General features: G+C 41.3%; 1 protein-coding gene across 2 annotated transcripts in view; it reads left to right on the forward strand.

The window, feature by feature from the left end:
* Positions 1-22,332, forward strand: part of SLC16A10 (solute carrier family 16 member 10) — a 141,176-nt gene that overhangs the window by 12,380 nt on the left and 106,464 nt on the right. The window lies entirely within an intron of this gene.

The following is a 22,332-nucleotide window of genomic DNA, read 5'->3' on the forward strand; positions in this document are numbered from 1 at the left end:
AATAGTTAAATCTGAAGGAAAGGTCAGTGTTTAAATTAGTGGATAAAACTCAGAAAGATGCATTGGTCTGCAGTCTAGCTAATTACCCATTTTTTGCTAACGAGTGAATTGCACCAGCAGTGTTCTGCCTGTGTTCAGTCACATTTAGTCTTGTGATGGACTTAGATTGGATCCAAAAACCAGTTCTGACATCCGTTTCATAAAAGTAGAAAACCACTACTCATTAAACGGAGATATTTATTGACTTTTCTGGGTAGATAGATACTAATGCCAAGTCAAGTGGGTTAGTCTGGTGACTGTTGTTAATAGTGAAAACCTTTTCATCTTGCTTAATTACCCTTTTTACTTGTTTTGACTTCACATTCCAGTTTGAAATGGCAGCATCTCAAAGGATTCACATTTGTCAATGGTTGTTTAAACAGCAACATTCCACAAAGTTAATTGATGTTTTAGCGTGAATGGAGGCAGAAAGTTGCCATTGTTGCCCTATGGTAATGGAATACTTGAACTTCAGCTGTACAACACCCCCAACTCTAAAGTTACCTTCCAGGTTTTTTTGGATTCCTTAATTTCTGTTGGTTTTTCTGTAGCTTCTAGCTTTTCTATGTTGAACAAGTGTTGCATTTATAATAGTAAAAATATTAATATTAAAAATAACCATTAGCAGGAGTTCCCATTGTGGCAAAGTGGAAATGAATCTGACTAGGAACCATGAGGTTGCAGGTTTGATCTCTGGCCCTGCTCAGTGGGTTAAGGATCCGGCGTTGCTGTGAGCTGTGGTGTAGGTCGCAGATGCGGCTCTGATCCAGCATTGCTGTGGCTGTGGTGTAGGCCGGTGGCTACAGCTCCGATTGGACCCCTAGCCTGGGAACTTCCATATGCCACAGGTACAGCCCTAAAAAGCAAAAACTGTTAGCATTAGAAGTATTAACTTTAATGACGGTAATAGTAAACTTGCCCTGATAAGCAGTTTTATAGGGATAAATGATAGATGTATGCAGTTTTTGTTGTAGGTGTTAGGTTTTTTTTCTCTTTCTTATCAGAGAAAAATATCATTATGGAATGGGCTGGACCTGGTAAAGGGACCTGATTTTATTTATTTATTTGGCCTCACCCATAGCATGCAGACTTTCCCCGGGCCAGGGATCAAACTTGAGCAACAGTAATAACCCAACCCCTAGCAGTGACAACACCGAGTCCTTAACACTAGGCCACGAGGGAATTCCCAGGGTCCTGATTTTATTTTTATTTTTTATTTTTTGCCTGCAGTGGTCCTCATTTTTTAAAATTTTATTTTACTTTATTTATTTACTTTTCTGCAGTTGTTGTTGTTGTCATCATTGTTGTTGTTATTTACTTAGGGTTGCACCAGTGGCACATGGAGGTTCCCAGGCTAGGGGTCGAGTCAGAGCTTAGCTGCTGACCTACACCACAGGCACAGCAATGCAGGAACCAAGCTGCATCTGCGACCTGCACCACAGCTCACGGCAACGCTGGATCTTTAACCCACTGTCAAGGGGTTGAAGAACCCCCTTTAACACACTGAGCAAGGGGTTAAAGAACCCGAGTCCTCATGGATGCTAGTCAGGTTTCTTAACCACTGAGCCATGACAGGAACTCCCTGGTCCTGATTTTAAATGAGATTATTTGGCCACATTTTGTTTTGGATCAAAATGGAGATGTTTAACATCCGATTGACAGTTAAGAGCTAGATCATGCAATGCTAATTATACCCGAGCCCTAGCCAGACAATGCACATTAAATTCTCATTGATATTTCTCTTTGCGGGGGCTAGAGAAGAGTCAGAAGAAATAATAGATGAATATTTGCATTTGTGTGATGTGTGGGGAACATTAACCTCAGAGTGATAAATGATTTCTAATCTAAAATCCTCTTGTTTGGTGGTTCTTAACGTGTTTCTGATACACAGGCTCCTTGTATGGGATCAAGGCAAATAGAACATTTCCCCACATTTTGTTGCTGGCCACCAGAAAAAAAATTTTGAAGGCATACTGTGTTGCCACCCGAAAAAAAAAAGTCTTTGCCTGGATATATAAAAAAATGGTTACAGGAGTTCCTGTTGTGGCTCAGTGGAAATGAATCTGACTAGCGTCCGTGAGGATGCCTGTGGCTACAGTTCCGATTTGATCTCTAGTCTGAGAACCTCCATGTGCCTTGGGTGTGGCCCTAAAAAGACCAAAAAAAAAAAAAAAAGCCCATTAAAAAAAGTGGCTACATGGAGTTCCCGTCGTTGCTCAATGGTTAATGAATCTGACTAGGAACCATGAGGTTTCGGATTCGATCCCTGGCCTCACTCAGTGGGTTGAGGATCCGGTGTTGCTGTGAGCTGTGGTGTAGGTCAAAGATTCGGCTCGGATCTGGTGTTGCTGTGGCTGTGGTGTAGGCCGGCAGCTATAGCTCTGACTCAACCCCTAGCCTGGGAACCTCCATGTGCCGCAGATGTGGCCCCAAAAAGACAAAAAGACCAAAAAAAAAAAAAAAAAGCCTTCCTGAAAGAATATACTGCTTTCAAACACCCTTTTTCAGCAAAACCAAGGAATACCAAACTTTAACTCTTTTACTGTATTGTTTAAATTTTTTTTTTTTTTGCCTTTTTTTTTTTTTTCTAGGGCTGTTCCCTCGGCACATGGAGGTTCCCAGGCTAGGGGTCAAATCGGAGCAGTAGCCACTGGCCTACACCAGAGCCACAGCAACGTGGGATCCGAGATGCATCTGCAGCCTACGCCACAGCTCAATGGCAACACCAGATCCTTAACCCACTGAGCAAGATCAGGGATCGAACCTGCAACCTCATGGTTTCTAGTCGGATTCGTTAACCACTACGCCACAACGGGAACTCCGTATTTTTTAAATTTAATTTTATTAGAGTGTAGTTGATTTACAACGTGGTACTAACCCTTTTCCTTTATTTATATATTTTGTCTTTTTAGTGCCACACTTGCAGCATATGGAAGTTCCCAGGCTAGGGGTTGAATCAGAGCCGCTGCTGCCAGCCTATACCACAGCCACAGCAACTACCCTACACCATAGCCACAGCCAGATCCGAGCCATGTCTTCGACCTACACCACAGCTCACAGCAATGCTGGATCCTTAACCCACTAAGTGAGGCCAGGGATTGAACCCATGTCCCCCTGAATAGTAGTTGGGTTGCTTAACACTGAGCTGTGGTGGAAGCTCAAAAAAAGTTTTTTTTTTAATGGCTGCAGTTGCAGCATATGGAAGTTTCGGGGCCAGGAATTGAATTTCAGCCATAGCTGCAACCTATGCTTCAGCTTTGGCAATGCTGGGTCCTTTAACCACTGTGCCACAGTGGGAACTCCATGTCTATATATATTGTCTTTTTAGGGCTGCACCCACAGCATATGGAGGTTCCCAGGCTGGGGGTCAGATGGGAGCTGTAGCTTCTGTCTACACAGTCCACAGCAATGCTGGATCCTTAACCCACTGAGTGAGGCTAGGGATCAAACCTGTGTCCTCATGGATGCTAGTGAGATTCGTTAACCACTGAGCCACCACGGGAACTCCATGTCTGTATATATTTGAACAATTTTTTTTTTCCTCTTTTGGATTGCTTCCATGGGGTATATGTCCAAAAGTGAAATTACTGGTTCAAAGGGTATGAACAACTTTATAACACTTGTTACACATTGTCAGAGTGTTTTTTAGAGAACTCAAGTGCTTTTACTGCGTACCAGCAATATACTGGCTTCCTGAAAACCCTACCAATGTTAGATCTTATTTTTATATAATATTTGCTAATTTGATAATTGCCCATGTTATTTTTAAAGATTAGATTTAAATTATAATTCCTTGCTTGGGGAGTGTGTTTTCCCAGGCTTGGAGCCCTTTAGTAGCCGCAAATGGCTTGGAGATCATGTATGACATCTGGAAAACAAAAGGACACATACCAGTGCATACATTAGAGTAAAACTTCGTTACCACAGATGGGAAGCCTAGAAAGGCCTGAGCTTACCTCATCCTTGGAATCTCACCTGACACACCTTGGCAGGTGGGGCATGCCCTCGTTCCCTTTCCGCTGCTCTCTCAGTCCAGGTGTTGGGTGCGGGAGTGGGAATTAACCCTCTGGAGACTTGGCCATGAGGACTTAGGGACCCCTTCAGGTGACGTCTCGTCCTTTAGAGGCTCAAGTCTGAAAGAGCAGCCCTGTCTCACCTTGCCACATCTTAACTTGCCTCTTCCTGCTTTGGACCCAGCTAATTCTGTTGAAATATCTTTAATTAATTCTTTTGGGTGTCTGTGTGTTTAAAATTATTATTATTTGCTTTTTAGGGCCACACCCACTTCATATGGAGGTTCCCGGGCTAGGGGTCTAATCGGAGCTGCAGCTGCCGGCCTATATATACCACAGCCACAGCAACGTGGGATCTGAGTCGCATTTGTAACCCACACCGCAGCTCACGGCAATGCCGGATGCTTAACCCACTGAGCAAGGCCAGGGATCGAACCCGCAACCTTGTGGTCCCTAGTTAGATTCGTTAACCACTGAGCCATGAAGGGAACTCCGGGACCTAGGTTCTTTATACACCACTATATACTGGGCTCATTAAGTCAATGAGAAGGGGTTTGGTTTGGCTAGAGCCCAGAATTTGGAGAGAAAAGTCCCCAGAAGATGACGCTGGATCAGAATGGGGGATGGAAGGTTTGAGTGCCTGGATGTGATTTAATAGGCAATCGGGAGATATCAAGGATTTTGGGAAAAAAGTCACACTTTTTTTTCACCTCAAAACTTGTGCCTGGGTTGTAGAGGGAAAGAGGAGGAATACCAGTCATGGAGGTCTGGCTGAGAGCTGGGGTGGATTTGAGGTGCAGCATCACCTCAAAAGGAAGGAAGGGGTAGATGGACGACATTTCAAAGGACAGACTGAGGGAAGCCCGGCGAGTGATGAGTGTGGACGGTGACATGGAAACAGAGACAGTGTCCATGCCTGGAGACCGAGTATGAATAATTTTTGGACCAGGAACCCCACATTTTCGTTGTATACTGGGCCCTCCAAGTGATGTGGCTAGTCCTGGATGGTGCTGCTGACAGGGGTGATGGAGGTGGAGTTGCTGGGGAGAGGCTGACTCAGATGTCAGACATACGAGTGTTAAATGCCAGCAGGACATCAGGGGATGATGTCAAGGAGATAACCAGACATGTCAACCTGGAGCCTCAGAGAGAAGCTGAAGCCAGAGGTAGAACTTTGGAAAGAGCCCATGTCTGTAAGAGGAAGGGGATGTAATAATAGAACTTCTGTCTCAAGAAGCCCCAGGGGCTGCTCCTAGGTTGGTTTCCATTGAAATCATCTTATTTAAAAATAACAGGGAGTTCCTGTTGTGGCTCAGTGGTAGCAAACCCGACTAGGATCCATGAGGATTGTGGGTTCGATCCCTGGCCTCTCTCAGTGGGTCGGGGATCTGCATTGTCATGAGCTGTGGTGTAGGTCACAGACAAGCTCGGATCCCGCGTTGCTGTGGTTGTGGTATAGGCCAGCAGCTGTAGCTCAGATTTGACCCCTAGCCTGGGAACTTACATATGCCGTAAGTGCGGCCCTAAAAAGCAAAACAAAACAAAACAAAACAAAACTTCATTTAAAAAAAAAAAATCTTTCCAGAATTTAGATTTCTCTGATTCAGATTTGCAACTTTCCAAAGGTCAGATTGTATTTTGTACTGTCATTGTCTTAAGTATTTCCAAAACTTAGTCCTAAGACTTAATTTTATCCCCTCTTTAGTTTTACATGACCTCTGAGAGTATTGGTATTTACCCTTTCTTGCATTCATGATGTAATTAATGAAGCCAGTAAGTCTTATTTTCAAGATGTTCTGGACTAAGAGCCTGTGAGAATAGCTTAGAATTGTTTCAATTAATTTATGTATTTCTAATTTAAATGTAATGTATTGACAGTGGTAAAAAACTCGTTCAACAAGAAGATGTTATCTTGTAGATCAGAGTTTAGGAACTAAGTCAGCCACTTCACTCACAATCCATAACAAAAATAGCTAACTCTTAAGTGCAGGCTCATTCTTTATTAAAAAATTGTCTAGGAAAGCTACTAGAAAACCAAAATAAGTGAAATTTAAGTTCACTGTTGACTAGGGTTGAATAGTTTACAGCTTCTTAAGAAACAGGACTTGACTGTGCCATCTGAGATTTGATGGCGAGGAGGAGATGTCGCTTTGTGGTGCTGACTGGCCGGGAATGGAGTCAGCCCCCATTCAGTTGAACACTGACTGCCTGGCCACACGCAGGTGTGTTTTACCTTGGCTTCCTGTTGCACAGCATAGCAATGGGACTCAAGTAAGTTAATGGAATGTCAAAGTGCTTTGGTCGTGCAAAACACTACACATAGAACACTCTCGTTGTTGAGTAGGTTGGCGCGGTGCCTGTATGTGGGTGTGTGTGTTGACTCATGTGCTCTGCCATAATCGCTCAGAATTCAGATCTTGCATTGCTCTCTTGTGATTGAAGCCCCGCTGCAGGTGCTGGAAGTGCAGTGACCCTGGAGGAAGAAGCAGTAGAAGCAGGGGGTGGGTGAAAGGGAATTGATGGTTGTGCAACAAGAGGGAGTTCCTGTTGTGGCTCAGCGGTAATGAACCCGACTAGCATCTGTGAGGACACAGGTTTGGTTTCTGGCCTCACTTAGTGGGTTAAGGATCTGAGCTTGTGGTATAGGTTGCAGATGTGGCTCAGATCCCACATTGCTGTGGCTGTGGCATAGGCTGGCAGCTGAAGCTCCAATTCGACCCCTAGCCTGGGAACTTCCATATGTCACAGATGCCCTAAAAAAAAAAAGGCAAAAAAATAAAAAAGAGGGTATCTGCTTTATTTTGTAAGCCAAGGCACCCCTACCCTTCTAGTAACTGTTTCACCTTCTAATATACCATTTGGCTTCATTTACAAGGTCTGTATAAGAGCACATGTCAGGGTTTAATGCAGGATTTTGACCGAGTTTGTCTGCTCTTGTGCTTGCTGGGGTGAGCCAAAGTACTGGCCTGCTGACAAGTCAATTTGATGTCCAATAATCACGGGGAGGGTAGGAAAAGGGAAGTCTATCTAAAGCACTTTTTCCTCAGAGACTGAGAGACAGAAGCCATATAGTCTTTTAAATCTTATGCCAACACATCAGACAGATGCTGATAACAAAGGTCAGGAATTACAAAAGAACAATGTAGGTTTTTTTGGTAATGTCTTCAAAATACACTGTTTTCTGTAATTTAGTGTTCATTTGTTATGTGTATGCTATTATAATTAGTTTGTATAGGTGATTATTTTTTGTAGCTTAATCAGTTAGAAAACAAATATTGAGACACTTAAAGCCAAAGGGGGGGGGGGCGGCAAACTGTTATTCTTTTTGGTAAAAAATTGGATAAAAGTAATGCTTAATCCAATTAATCAGTCTTTTTTCTCTAATTCCTCATGATGACTTTAGGTGTCTGGTGGCAACTGAGAATGGGTTATGGAAAAATGTCAAGGCAATGTAATCCTTATTATTTATGGTCACTTAAGAGGATAAATTAATCATTGGTCACTAATCTTTGGATAATTACTCTATTTAGCTGGAAATATCCTTAATTTTTTGAAAAGCAAGTCAGTGAGTTAGTAGAACTGTCAAAATCAATTAGCTTTTCTAAGACTAATAATAAGTGAATGGAAACTAGTTGCCATCCACCATCTCTCTTCTGTATTATTATAGCACGATCATCCTGTAACTCTGGAAGCTTTGTGTGGAACCACAGGGAACATACATTGTTAATACACTATCTTGTGGTTGTCAGGTAGGCATTCATAGGCTTACCCCAGCCAAGGATTAACAAAGCTGCCTTAGCAGGTTTAGGCTTGCAACCTGTGTATAGGTATATTCAGATTATTAGGATTAGGTAAATTTTTTTTTTTTTTTTTTTTCAGGGCTGTACTCATGGCATATGGAAGTTACCAGCCTAGGAACTGGAGCTGCCGGCCTACACCACAGCAACGCTGGATCCTTAACCTACTGCTCAGGCGCAGGGATCAAACCCGAGTCCTCATGGCTGCTAGTCAGGTTCATTACCGCTGAGTCACAATGGGAACTTCTTAATTTTTAAAAATTATAGTTGATTTACAGTGTTCTGTCAATTTCTACTGTACAGCAGAGTGACCCAGTTATACATATATACACATTCTTTTTCTTATATTATCTTCCATCATTTTCCATCACAAATGATTGGATATAGTTCCCTGTGCTATACAGCAAAACCTCATTGTTTATTCACTCCAAATGCAATAGTTTATATCTACTAACCCCAAACGCCCAGTCCATCCCACTCCCTCTCCCTTGGCAACCACAAGTCTCTTCTCCAAGTCCACGAGTTTATTTCTTTTCTGTAGATAGGTTCATTTGTGCCATATATTAGATGCCACATGTAAGTGATAGCATTTTATTATGTCATTTTATGTAAGGGACTTGAGCATTTGTAGATTTTGGTAACCACTGGCATCCTAGAACCAACCCCTCTCAGGTACTAAGGGACGACTGTAAAATAGTATTCCTTTGTACGCCTGTTCCACAGTTGTTTTTTTTTTACCCATTCACCTGTTGATAGACATTTAGGTTTCCAGCTTTTGCCAGCTATGAGAGGTGCTGCTATGAACGTTTGTGCCCAAGTCTTTAGACGTATGTTTTCATTCCTTGTGCGCCTTATTTTAACTTTAATTTTATTTTATATGCTTATCTGTATTTTCAAATTTAACAGGACAGGCGTTCCCATTGTGGCTTAGTGATAACGAATCCGACTAGGAACCATGAGGTTGTGGGTTCGATCCCTGGCCTCGATCAATGGGTTAAGGATCCGGCGTTGCCAAGAGCTGTGGTGCAGGTTGCAGACGTAGCTCAGATCCTGTGTTGCTGTGGCTCTGGCATAGGCTGGCAGCTACAGCTCTGATTGGACCCCTAGCATGGGAACTTCCAAATGCCACGGGTGCGGCCCTAGAAAAGACCAAAAAAAAAAAAAAAAAAAATGAACAGAACACTAATACTATGTATTTCTTTTCTTAGTTAAAAAAAGTTGTGACTGAATGAGGAGGTGAAATAGTGTGAGGACTCTGGAAAGACAGGTTTTTTTTGGGGGGGTGAATGGTGATACTGCCAGTCAAGAGAGTCAGATATGGCCGAGATTTTTCTTTCTTTCTTTCTTTCTTTCTTTCTTTCTTTCTTTCTTTCTTTCTTTCTTTCTTTCTTTCTTTCTTTCTTTCTTTCTTTCTTTCTTTTTTTTGTCTTTTTGCCATTTCTTGAGCCGCTCCCTTGGCATACGGAGGTTCCCAGGCTAGGGGTTGAATCGGAGCTGTAGCTGCCAGCCTATGCCAGAGCCACGTCAACTGCGGATCCGAGCCTCGTTTGCAATCTACAGCACAGCTCACGCAACGCTGGATCGTTAACCCACTGAGCAAGGGCAGGAACCGAACCCGCAACCTCATGGTTCCTAGTCGGATTCGTTAACCACTGAGCCACAATGGGAACTCCATTTTTTTTTTTTTTAAATCTGATTTTTCTATTTTTGAAAAAGACTGAAGAGGGTCCATTAAAATAAGTCAGCAGGAAATCACTGATGACTTCAGCCAGAGTGTGCTCAGGGGCCTGGTGTGCAGGCAATAGGGCCTGACAGTCTGTGGAGCATTGATGAGGGTAGGGACAGGGATGCCGGCTAAGAAGTGAGGAAGGGGAGAAATAGAGTGGCACTAGAATAGGATTTAGGATTGGGGGGGTTTGCAATTTTTTAATTTTATTTTTTTGCCTTTTTAGGGCCTCGCCCTCAGCCTATGGAAGTTCCCAGGCTAGGGGTCAAATTGGAGCTACAGCTGCTGTCTTATGCCACAGCCACAGCAACACAGGATCTGAACCGTATCTGCGACCTATACCACAGTTCACAGCAGTGGATCCTTAACCCACTGAGTGAGACCAGAAATTGAACCTGCGTCCTCATGGATACTAGTCAGGTTCATTACCACTGAGCTGCAACGGGAACTCCAACAATTAATTTTTTAAAGTACAGGTCTAGCTGGAGGAGAAGGAGCCTGTGGAGAGGGAGAAGGTCAAGTTACCGAGTGGCTAATTGGTAGAGTAATGTTGGTGAGCAGGTCAAGGTCGGGAATCCAGAGCTCAGCTGCTGGTGGTGGTGGTGGTGGAGGTGGAGGAGGTTTTTGCCAGAGGTATCACCTGTTGAGGACCCGGAAAGGGGAAGATGAGGACCAGAGCAGATGGAGGCAGGGTTGGTGAGTGAGGATCAAGACGTTGAGGGGCCCTTTGCTTCCCACGACGAGGAGGAGAGGTTTCGTGTTATGCGTTGCATGCGGGATTGAGTAGCAGATTTGAGAGCGTGGCAAAAGTTTGGGAGCTGATAATTGATAAGGAATATGATTGCGAGCAATTCTGAGAACTGACCCAAGCTTGGAAACCGTGAATTTGTAGTGAAACCCGTTTCTAAGGTTGTGGCATTTGCCTCCCCCTTCTCAGCTGTACTCTACAGGCTGTGTGGGCAGGGAGGGTGAACTGCACAATTCGGTAAGGTTGGAACAGCAAAGTAGTTTCACATTTTCTGTCGGCTTTCAGCTGTGTGCTGGTGGCTTCCTCTTCTCCCCGCCTTTGATGCACCATTGTGAAATGTGGAAGTACTCGTGTGCTTTATTTAAGTCTTTGGTAAAGTTGTTTAAACATTTAACAACTTAATGCAAATTTTTATTGTGGTAAAATATATAACTTAAAATCTACCATTTTAACCATTTTGGAGTGTATACACTTCAGCGGCCTTAATTAAGTACATTCACAGTGTTGTGCGCCCATCACCACTATATCACAATTTTTTTTTTTTGTCTTTTTCCAGGGCCGTACCTGCATCATATGGAGGTTCCCAGGCTAGGGGTCCAATTGGAGCTGTAGCTGCCAGCCTACACCACAGCCACAGCAACATGGGATCCTAGCTACATCTGTGACCTACACCATCACTCAGGGCAACGCCAGATCATTAACCCACCGAGGGAGGGATTGAACTCGCAATCTCATGGTTCCTAGTCAGATTCGTTAACCACTGAGCCATGACGGAAACTCTTATATCACAATTTTAATTTGAAGCATGATTTGTCATCTCTTCCACCCTTTGTATCACTCCTGATTTATAAATTCAACAGAGTTCTTTTTTTTTTTTTTTTTTTGGTCTTTTTGCCTTTTCTAGGGCTGCTCCTGCAGCATATGGAGATTCCCAGGCTAGGGGTCGAATCAGAGCTGTAGCCGCCGGCCTACACCAGAGCCACAGCAACACGGGATCTGAGCCGAATCTGCGCCCTACACCACAGCTTATGGCAATGCCGGATCCTTAACCCACTGAGCAAGGTCAGGGATTGAACCAGCAACCTCATGGTTCCTAGTCAGATTCGTTAACCACTGTGCCATGACGGTAACTCCTCAACAGAGTTCTTTACTGGGTAGACTTTTTGGATTTTTGAAATTGATGTATTGATGAGATAGGTACTGAGCTTAACTTGGGCAGGTGCTGTGCAAGGCACACATTGTGGTATTAGATTTCCTACTGTTTAGTTGTAATTATTTGTCAGTGTGTCTTCCTTCCTAGATGCAGAGGCCCATGAGTGTGGAGACTCTATGCCTTATGTACGGTATGTCTGCACTGCCCAGCAGCATGCTTGGCACATTGCTTGACGTTCAGTGAATTTTTTGAACCAGTGGAAGTCCTTTAGTCAGAAAATATATTTGTTTAATAAGTTGCTTCTGAATGCTTCATATGAAGTAGGCAAAATTTGTATTCACACATTAATACAGATTATACTGCATGGCACATTCCGATGTCTAGTTAATGAGTAAAAATCAAAAAGAGTTTATATGCATAATTTCACCTCAGAGGGCATTAGAGCAGACTGTGCATTGAACAAATGGTTGTACAGAATTGGCAGCAATAGTCCCAAAGCTTGAAGGCTGTAGGTTAATTAGGATAACTTGACAGAAAGTACATTAATCAAATTTGAAAGTTGAAAGAATGTTCCAATAATTTATGTTCAAATACACTTCAAGTATGTCAGTAGGTAACAAGAACTTTAGTTGTAGAATGCTCTGAAACGCCAGAACACCTGCAGATTTTATGGCTTGTAGAATATTTTGAAGAAAGAAAACCAGGAAAATGTTTGGGGCATTTAGTTCTATTACCCTATGTTAAATAAAATACTCTAGAATTTAAAATATTACCTTTGTTAAAGATAAAAATATATAGCTTATTAATTAATTTAGGAATTCTATTTTTCTTTTCTTTATTTTTTATTTTTTCCTTTTTAGGGCTGCACTTGCAGCATATGGAGATTCCCAGGCTAGGGGTCGAATCAGAGCTACATTTGCTGGCAAGGCTACAGCCACAGCCACAGCGACAGCAGGATCTGAGCCTTGTCTGTGACCTATACCACAGTTCACGACAGTGTCAGATCCTTAACTCACTGAGCAAGACCACGGATCGAACCCACGTCCTCATGGATACTAGTCAGATTCGTTTCCACTGTGCCACAACGGAAACTCCCTGTTTTTCTTTTAAAGATGCACTAATAAATTTAGTAATACTTTTATTTTAGAAATATGCATAAATATGGGCCTTTCTCTGTTAGCTGCCATTAAATAAAGTAGTATCACATACTAAGGTTAAAAGGGAATAGAGGGGCATAATACATGTATAAGAGTTAATTAGTGGAGATTCCACTGTGGCACAGTAGTTGAGGATCTGTTGTTGCCGCAGCTGTGGTATAGGTTGCAGCTGTGGCTCCCATTCGTTCCCTGGCCTGGGAACTCCCATGTGCCTCAGGTGCATCTGAAAAAAAAAAAAAAAAAAAAAGAGTTAATTAGCAATGTAATACATCCTTATAAGAGTCATTACATTATATCCTCTGATTCTGAAAGGTAAGAGTGTATGTGAAACCCTACTGGACTCTTTCATTCTTGTATTTTGTTTGTTTTTTAGGGCCACACCCACAGCATATGGAGGTTCCCAGACTAGGGGTTGAATCAGAGCTACAGCTGCCCTCCTACACAACAGCCACAGCAATGCTGGATCCCCAACCTGCTAAACAAGGCCAGGGATCAGAACTGAATCCTCATGGATACTAGTCAGTTCGTTTCCACTGTGCCACAACAGGAACTCCCTGAGGCTCTTTTTAGAAATATGATCTGCTGCCATCAAAGTATTTTTGTATTATATGGAAAGAGAAAAGAAAAGCTATTAGGGACTCTCGTTCTGTTATTTCCCTACCTTTTAAAAACTGAACATCTCAGAAAAGAAAATCATGGACTTGGAGAAGAGACTTGTGGTTGCCTGATGGGAGTGGGAGGGATCGGGAGCTTGGGCTTATCAGACACAACTTAGAATAGATTTACAAGGAGATCCTGCTGAATAGCATTGAGAACTTTGTCTAGATACTCATGTTGCAACAGAAGAAAGGGTGGGGGAAAAAATGTAATTGTAATGTATACACGTAAGGATAACCTGACCCCCTCGCTGTACAGTGGGAAAATAAAAAAAATTATTAAAAAAAAATTCTCAATAAGCTAAAACTGGAGTTTGGCTTCAGGAACCTGTAATGGAAATTTTCTTATGTCCCATCAGCACAATCTAGTACTGAGTGATTATTATGGCCTATGGCTTTTCACTGAGTGTGTGTGTGTGTGAAAGAGAGCGACAGAGACAGAGCAGAGAAACGACTTTGGACATAGGTCATTGGACTTCCTCAAGTAAAGTAATAGGAAAGAGGAACATGAATGAGCAGAGAGGGGAGTAGGGAGAAGAGGTGGGATGAAGGGGCAGGAAGGAGCAGAAGCAGAGGAAACAGACTGGGGCTGCAGTCTATGTTCTGTAAATGCCGCCATCCCTGTGGCTATCTGGTTCTGATCTGGTGGGAGACCCCCTTGGAGTGGGTGAGAGGAGTTGGCTATGTACATACGGGGTCTGGGGTCTTAGTGCCTGCTTGGCTGACAGGAGCGGGCTGCATCTCCAGCTGGACTTGGGAGTAGCACAGATTTCCAGGGAACAGTTCCTCCTGTCACCATTTTTATTCCTGAATCATGTTTGATTATGCAGATGCCTGCTGTCTTCCTGCTTACATCTCAAGGAAGCTGCTTCTGTTTATCTTCTTTCCTTCCTTCCTTGTCACTCTTTTTCTTTATGTTAGCCAGGCACACACATTTGAACAGTAATGGTTACCAGCTAATAGAAACAGCATTTCTACTAGCTAGCATAGGATTTGCTCTTTACCTAGAGAACTCTTAATTCTGTGATATGTAATGGTGAATTAAGAACATTTAAAGATGTTGCATACATATAAGAACATTTGTAAATCTCAAGAACATCGTATTAGATGAAATACAAAATTGTAGAGTGTTTATGATACTGTTTACATTTCATTTAAAAAAACATGGGGAGTCCCCATCGTGGCGCAGTGGAAACAAATCTGACTAGCATCCGTGAGGATGGAGGTTTGATCCCTGGCCTCGCTCAGTGGGTTAAGTATCTGGCATTGCCGTTAGCTGTGGTGTAGGTTGCAGAGGTGGCTCGTATCCCGCATTGCTATGGCTGTGATGTAGGCCAGCGGCTACAGCTCCAATTTGACCCGTAGCCTGGGAACATCCATATGCCATGGGTGCGGCCCTAAAAAGACAAAAATAAATAAACAAACTTGGAAAAAATATTATTGCATTTTACAGAAATCTCAAACACTGTTGATGTGGAATTCCCAGTTAGCCCAGTGTTTAAGGATTCGATGTTGTCCCTGCTGTGACTTGGATTCGTGATCCCTAGCCTAAGAACTCCTGCCTGAAGTGGGCACAGCACAACCCCCCCCCCCAAACCCCCCAATAATGAACAGTATTGCTTGTTTTGTATTTTTTGGCTGCACCCACAGCATGCATGTGTAATGCAGATTAATTTGTGATGTGATGCTTTAGTTTGGAGTGTAAGATGCATTCCAATTTTAGAGATGTTATAAAAGGAAAAAGGTATGCATTTTAGGATTGAATAAGGTAAATATATTTTATTAAAAATACTTATGTAATAAAAACATAAAAGCAGGCATAGAAATTATATATAGCCAATTGAGGATATGGTTTACCTCTGTGAAGGGAGAGAGGGGAATAGATATGGGGCCACACAAGGGCACAGCACACACAGGGGTTTCAATTCTATAATTTACTTTAGTTATGTTTAGATAAAGCTGTTTGGTGAGTTCCTATAATTTTCTAAATGCTGTAAATATTTCATAATTAAAAGTATATGTTTATTTATTTTTTGTCTTTTTGGGGCCACACCCAGGGCATATGAAGGTTCCCAGGCTAGGGGTCAAATCGGAGCTATAGCCATAAGCCTAGGCCACAGCCACAGCAACTCAGGATCTGAGCCGTGTCTGCGACCTACACCACAGCTTATGGCAACGCTGGATCCTTAACCCACTGATGGAGGCCAGGCATCGAACCCGCATTCTCATGGATGCTAGTCGGGTTCCTTAACCACTGAGCCACGACGGGAACTCCAAAAAGTATATGTTTGGAAGCTACAAAGAAAGCAAATTGCAGAGTTCCTGTCACGGCTCAATAATTAGCGACCCCAATAGCATCCATGAAAACACAGGTTCCATGCCTGGCCTCACTCAGTGGGTTAAGGATCCCGTGTAGACCGGCAGCTACAGCTCCAAGTGGACCCCTAGCCTGGGAACCTCCATATGCCGCAATGCGGCTGTAAAAAGACAAAAAAACCAAAAAAAAGCAAGTTGCAAAAGCCTATATATAGTGGGTCCTATTTTGTTTTCTAGTATAGTGTAGTTGGCCCTCCATATCGGTGGTTCTGCATTCATGGATTCAACCAACTGTGGATCAAAATATTTGGAAAAAAAATTGCAGAAATTTCCAAAAAGCAAAGCTTGCATTTCCACATGCCTGGCAATTATTTACATAGTATTTACAACTATTTACATGGCATTTATGTTGCATTAGATAAGTTATCTAGAGATGATTTAAAGTATATGGGAAGATTGGGAGTTCCCATCGTAGCTCAGTGGTTAACGAACCCAGCTAGTAACCATGAAGTTTCGGGTTTTATCCCTGGCCTCTCTCAGTGGATTAAAGATCTGGTGTTGCTGTGAGCTGTGGTGTAGGTCGCAGACGTGGCTTGGATCCTGCATTGCTATGGCTGTGCTGTTGGCTCCCATTGGACCCCTAGCCTGGGAACCTCCATATGCCACAGGCGCATCCCTAAAAGGATAAAAAAACCCCCAAAAAACAAACAAACAAAGCGGTCCTGGAACCAGTCACCCTGCAGATACTGAGAAATGACTGTATTTGATTTTGTGTTCTTTGAGACTTTTCCCTGTAGCTCTCATTACACAGCAGTTTTTTTGGGTTGTTGTTGGAAGGCAGAGAGCTTTCTACATTTCCATTTTTGTATATGAACTAAAAGATGTATCAGATATTGCCTTAGTAATGATAAAAAGGGGAAAGTTGTTAATGACAAAGATGTTACAGGGTGAATAGAATTGGCTGGCATTATTTCTTGCAGTTTATTAGTAGTAAGAAAATGTTTCCATTATTTGTTTCTTTGAAGCCTTTTTTTTTTTTTTGTCTTTTTGCCATTTCTTGGGCCACTCCCATGGCATATGGAGGTTCCCCAGGCTAGGGGTCCAATTGGAGCTGTAGCCACCGGCCTACGCCAGAGCCACAGCAATGCAGCATCTGAGCCATGTCTGTGACCTACACCACAGCTCAAGGCAATGCCAGATCCTTAACCCACTGAGCAAGGGCAGGGATCAAACCTGCAACCTCCTCGTTCCTAGTCGGATTCATTAACCACTGTGCCACGAGGGGAACTCCTTGAAGCCATTTTTTTGTTTGCTCCCTTATTCTTTCTTTTTTAGTCATATGTCTAGAGAAGAGTGAGGTCTTGAGAAAAAGAATTATTGTACAAGTTGAACAAAAATAAATACCATCCCACCTAGAGATCCAAAAAGAGACACCTTTAAAATAAGGTGGTGAAAGTTTTCCCCACTCCCTTTTATAGAGGAATTCATCCATGTCTTCCTTAGGACTTGCACAGTTTTATCTTATTTTCACATTTGTGTTTCTGATCCATTTGGAATTTATTCTGGTATGTACTATAAACAGTGAATCCAATTTTCTCTGTGCCCATATGGCTATACTCACTGGTGTGCTGGAGCAGTCTCATGCCAGCTCACAGGAGCTGGTTGTTAAATTTTCAGGAATTTTGTGAGCCGATTGCTAAACATAGCCATTATTACAAAATAAATTATAGAAATGTATGATGAAATAAATCATGTTAAAGACAGAAAAATAAAATAAGGTCACGAAGCTTACAGACTCTCTTTAAAATGCTTTCACTGAAACCTAAAGAATGTTTTGCCCTTCTATCACCAGTTGAAAGGACTGTAGTAGGATGTTTGCTTATTATGCCCCAAGCATTGAGGAATCAAGGGCTGAAGAAGATACTGATCACACTACCTTTAGACCCATCACCTCCTACAATCATGAAAAAGGCATATTTTCCATATCCATAATATTTTTACTGTCACACTTAGGTGTTTAATAGTCCTTACGGTTTGATTGAAAAACCCATTTTGGCAAAATCTGTAAGAAAATGCCAAATATGGGAAGTTCCCTCTGGCTCAGTGGGTTAAGGATCTAGCATTGTATTGCTGTGGCTCTGGTTATGGCTGTGGCTCAGGTTTGATCCCTGGCCCAGGAACATGCGTATGCCATAGGCGTGACCCCCCCACCCCCCCAAAAAAAAATATATATATATACGCAGTCATACTGTTTGACCCAGAATCTCATTCCCTAGGATCTCACCTAATGATTCATTAGAAAGAAAAAGCTTTATGCATGAAGATCTTCACTACATCATTACTGTAAAAAAGAAAAACTTTGGAGACACATACCCTCAAATAGAGATGATGTTAAAATCATTTACTTTTATCTACTTTATGAATCATATCACAACTGATAATGATAATGACCTATATATAGCAACATGGAAAGTGTTTGATGGTGAAAAGAGCAGGATGTATCACATAATGATGACTCTAAAAATGTGTATGAACGTGAACAAAGATGAAGGGAGTAGGGAGTATGAAGAAACAAGCTGTCGTTGTATTGGAATGGTAGAATTTTGAGTGGATTTCTCCCCTCACCGTTTAAAAAAAAATTGTACTATATTTTTGGGGGGAAGCTAGATCTTTTAAGGGAAGATTTAACTTTCTCTCTAAGGAAATGGCAGATGTTAGGATGGAGGATGCTACGAAATGCAAAGTAGTGGCCTCTTTGATGATAAAACATTCTAAACCAAGATCGCTTTAGCAATGCCCGAATTGATTATTTAAATTTTGTCTTTTAGAAGTAAGTTGGCTGAGGGCAGTTGTGAGGAAATCAGAATAAGAGGATTGGTACAAGAAGTGGGAGGATCAAAGTCGATGTGACCAGCGTATTCTTTTGCACGACCAAATAAACCAAAATTTTGGACTGTGTCTGCTTTAGTCAATATTTGGTTATTTGCTTTGAAGCTATTTGTTTGCAATAATGCCGTTAACATCCTTGACAGAGCCAAAGTCTGACCCTGAGATGGTAGAATCTTAACTAATTTTATCATTTAAAATTAGAAACCGAAACTCCTCAGGACAGGAAGGACCATTTCTTTTCTCTCTCCTCCTTGTTTTTGCTTTTTACATCACCACTGATTTATGGCCACCAAAAAAAAAAAAAAAAAAAAGTTCTGTAATTAGCTCACAGTTAAATTATCTTATCTTACTGTCACAGAGTAGAATGAAGCTAGTGATGACTGAGGAGGGAATAGAAAAAGACTAACAGACCGAGAGACTTTTTAGACATCGAAGGCCTTGTGCTGACCACTTAATCCAGGCTCTTCACTTTATAGGTAAGTAGATAAGTCCCAGCGATGGTTAGAGCTCCAAATCTAGTGCCCTTTCTCTTGTACCGCAGGGAGAGAAGGAGGGAAAAGGAAAGAGAGCAGAGCCAAATTATTGACATTTTAGGGGCCACTTTTTGAGGATGGACAGAACATTGGGTATGATATTATCATCCTAAGTTATAGCTTTTGCAAAGACTACCACCCCCCAACAAACAAAAATAGGTGAAAGATATCAACAGCCAATTCACCAAAGAAGAAATGCAATAACACGAAAAAATATGCAACACCATTCAAGAGATGTAAATAATAACATGAATGCATCTTGCCGCCTCAAGATGCAGCATTTACCTATGAATTTTATTACTCAGACTATTGCCCTTGTAGGGCTTCTTGTTGACAGTCTACTCGATTTTTAGGAAATATAATGGAAAAAGCTGATGCAAATAGTAAAAGGCATAGTACATCCGGGAAAGTGAATTTCAGGAAATTTGTGGTAGCTTTACACCTCTTCATTCATTCACTCCATCCTCTCTGGCACCCAGAGGTGAACCATCTCAGGTGGTGTTTGCCAACCAGGGACCACTAGGAAGGAAACTGAAGGGCTCAACACAGTTAAGCACCTTTTTACTTCCCTTTCCTGCCCGACACAACGAGAGAGGCGGGCTCAGGTCTGACCAAGGTGGTGTCCTCACCCCCATTCAGAAGACAACTGCAGAGCCCAGGAAGACAAGGCCAGGAAAGAGAATCATCAAAACAGGAGCAGGACCCAAGGCAAGCACTGTTACTGAAGTGAGTCCTGCTGAGGCTGGAGTGGGACTTTGCTGTGACTCTGAAGCCAAGTGAGTTCAGTGTAGCCAGGATCAAGGGATTGAATGGGCTAACTGTCCTTGGCATGCCACGTCTTATCAGACCTTATCATCTGGGCTAAATCAGCAAGGAGTTCTGATAAGAGGGTTGAACTTAATATTCCTGCGACACAAATAGATCCCCTCGGATACTATTTAAAAGTAAATAGGGTAGCAGTTGTAAATATCCAGTGTTGCTTTCCAAACTAAATTTCATATTTATTTACTTTTTTTATATTCTTTTTTTAATTTATTTTTTTTCTACTGTACAGCATGGTGACCCAGTTACACATACATGTGTACATTCTTTTTTCTTACATTATCATGCTCCATCATAAGTGACCAGTCATAGTTCCCAGTGCCCAAACTAAATTTCGTATTTAAAGATGGGCTCAGACAGACCACATGGAGATGTTTCATTTTTTTTCACCATCTGTAGCAAGAGGTGGCACATGGTCTTAGTAGAGGACCTTGTGGTAAATATTTTAGTGCAGGCCACATGGTCTCCACAGCATCTCAGTTCTGCCGTTGTAGCACAGAAGCAGCCACACATAACATGTAAATGATGGGTGTGACTGTGTTTCTGTAAAACTGTTGGTCTCTGACATTTGACTTTTATATAATTTTCATTTATGGCGTACTATTCTTTTGGTTTTTCTTAGCTATTTAAAAATGTGAAAGCCTAACACAGCATAGTAAATCAACTCTACTAAAATAAAATAATTTTTTTTAAAATGTGAAGTTATTTTTAGTTTGTGGGCTGTACAGAAACAGTGGGCAGATTTGATCTGCAGGTGACAGTTGTGGACCGCTGTTCTATAGCAGTACTGCCAATAGAAATATAAGCCATGTATGTAAATCATCTTGTAGTAGCCATGTTTTACAAAGTAGACAGTAACAGGTTAAATTAATTTGAATACTGTGTTTTATGTAACTTCGTATACCACCATGCTGTTATTTTAGTATATAATCAGTGTAAAAACTTAAATTTTGCATTCTTTTTTCATATTAAGTCTTTGAAATTCATATGTTTTACATTTATAACACATTTCAATTTGGAGGCTATCTTGGTACTGATCTTGTATTTATTATTTTGGGGGGGTTCAATGTTTATTTTTTACTATTTTTTAATTTTTTAAAAATGATTTTTATTTTTTCCATTATAGTTCATTTACAGTGTTCTGTTGATTTCCACTATACAGCACAGTGACCACAGATTATATATATAATCTTTTTCTCACATTATCCTCAATCATGTTCCATCACAAGTGACTGGATCTAGTTCCCTGTGCTCCACAGCAACTGATCTTATGCTTAGATTTCTTAAAATGTCCAGTTGGAAATAGTAGATTCACATACATAAAGACTTCCAAACGTACTTAATGATTTTCTAATAACCGAATTGCATTATCAGGTGTAAATTTAGTTTTCAAGTGCTCAGTAAGCACAGGAGACGAGTAGCCAGTCTTCTACAACATTCCACTGTATGGATATCCAGTTATTAACTGGGCCCCTTTGATGGACCATAGGTGGTTTCATTGTTTTTCTTTTTCAAATAATGTTATAATTAATATTTTTTTCTCCATATAAATTAGTAACATATGTTGGTAGACTTGTAGATACATCCTAAAAGGGAAGGTTCTGGGTCAAAGGGTATGTGTACTTTTTCACACTTTTAAAAACTTTATTTAGCAAAAAAGTCACAAGAGTAAGAATAGTATAAAGAATATCTGTAAACCCTTTATCACCTAACATTTTTTTCTTCATTTGCTTTATCATTTGCTCTCTTCTTTCTCTCTTGTTCTCTGTGTGTGTGCATATGCATGTACATGCATGGATTCAAGAAAACATATTTTTCTCAACCATTTAAGTGTAAGTTGAATATATTATAGCCCTTTTCCTTTAAATGCTTTTTAAAGGTTTTATTGAGGAATAGTTAATTTATAAGGCTGTGATAATTTCTGCTGTACACGAAAGTGACCCAGTTGTATGTATACACATATCCATTCTCTCTCAGATTCTTTCCCACATAGGTTATCACAGAATACTGGGTAGAGTTCTTTGTGCTATACAGCAGGTCTCCCTTGGCCAATTATTCCATATACTTCTGTGTGCATATGCCAATCCCAAACCCTCATTCCAGCTCTCCCCCTGGCCCCTGCCTGTCCCTTTGGTAACCTTAAGTTGTTCAAAGTCTTGAGAGTCTGTTTCTGTTCTGCAAATAAGTTCATTTGTATCCTTTTTTTGTGTTTGTTTTTAGATTCCACATATAGATGATATCATATGATGTTTGTCTTTCACTGTCTGACTTCATTTAGTATGATAGTTTTTAGGTCCATCCATGTTGCTGCAGCATAGCATTATTTCATTCCATTTTTTATGGCTGAGTAATATTCCATTGTATATATGTACCATATCTTCTTTATGCAATCCTCTGTTGATGGACATTTAGTGTGCTTTGAAGTCTTGGCTATTGTAAATAGTTTTCCAGTGAACATTGGGGTGCGTTTATCTTTTTGAATG

The sequence above is a fragment of the Sus scrofa genome, chromosome 1 (assembly GCF_000003025.6).
Source record: "Sus scrofa isolate TJ Tabasco breed Duroc chromosome 1, Sscrofa11.1, whole genome shotgun sequence".
Taxonomy (NCBI): Eukaryota; Metazoa; Chordata; class Mammalia; order Artiodactyla; family Suidae; genus Sus; species Sus scrofa.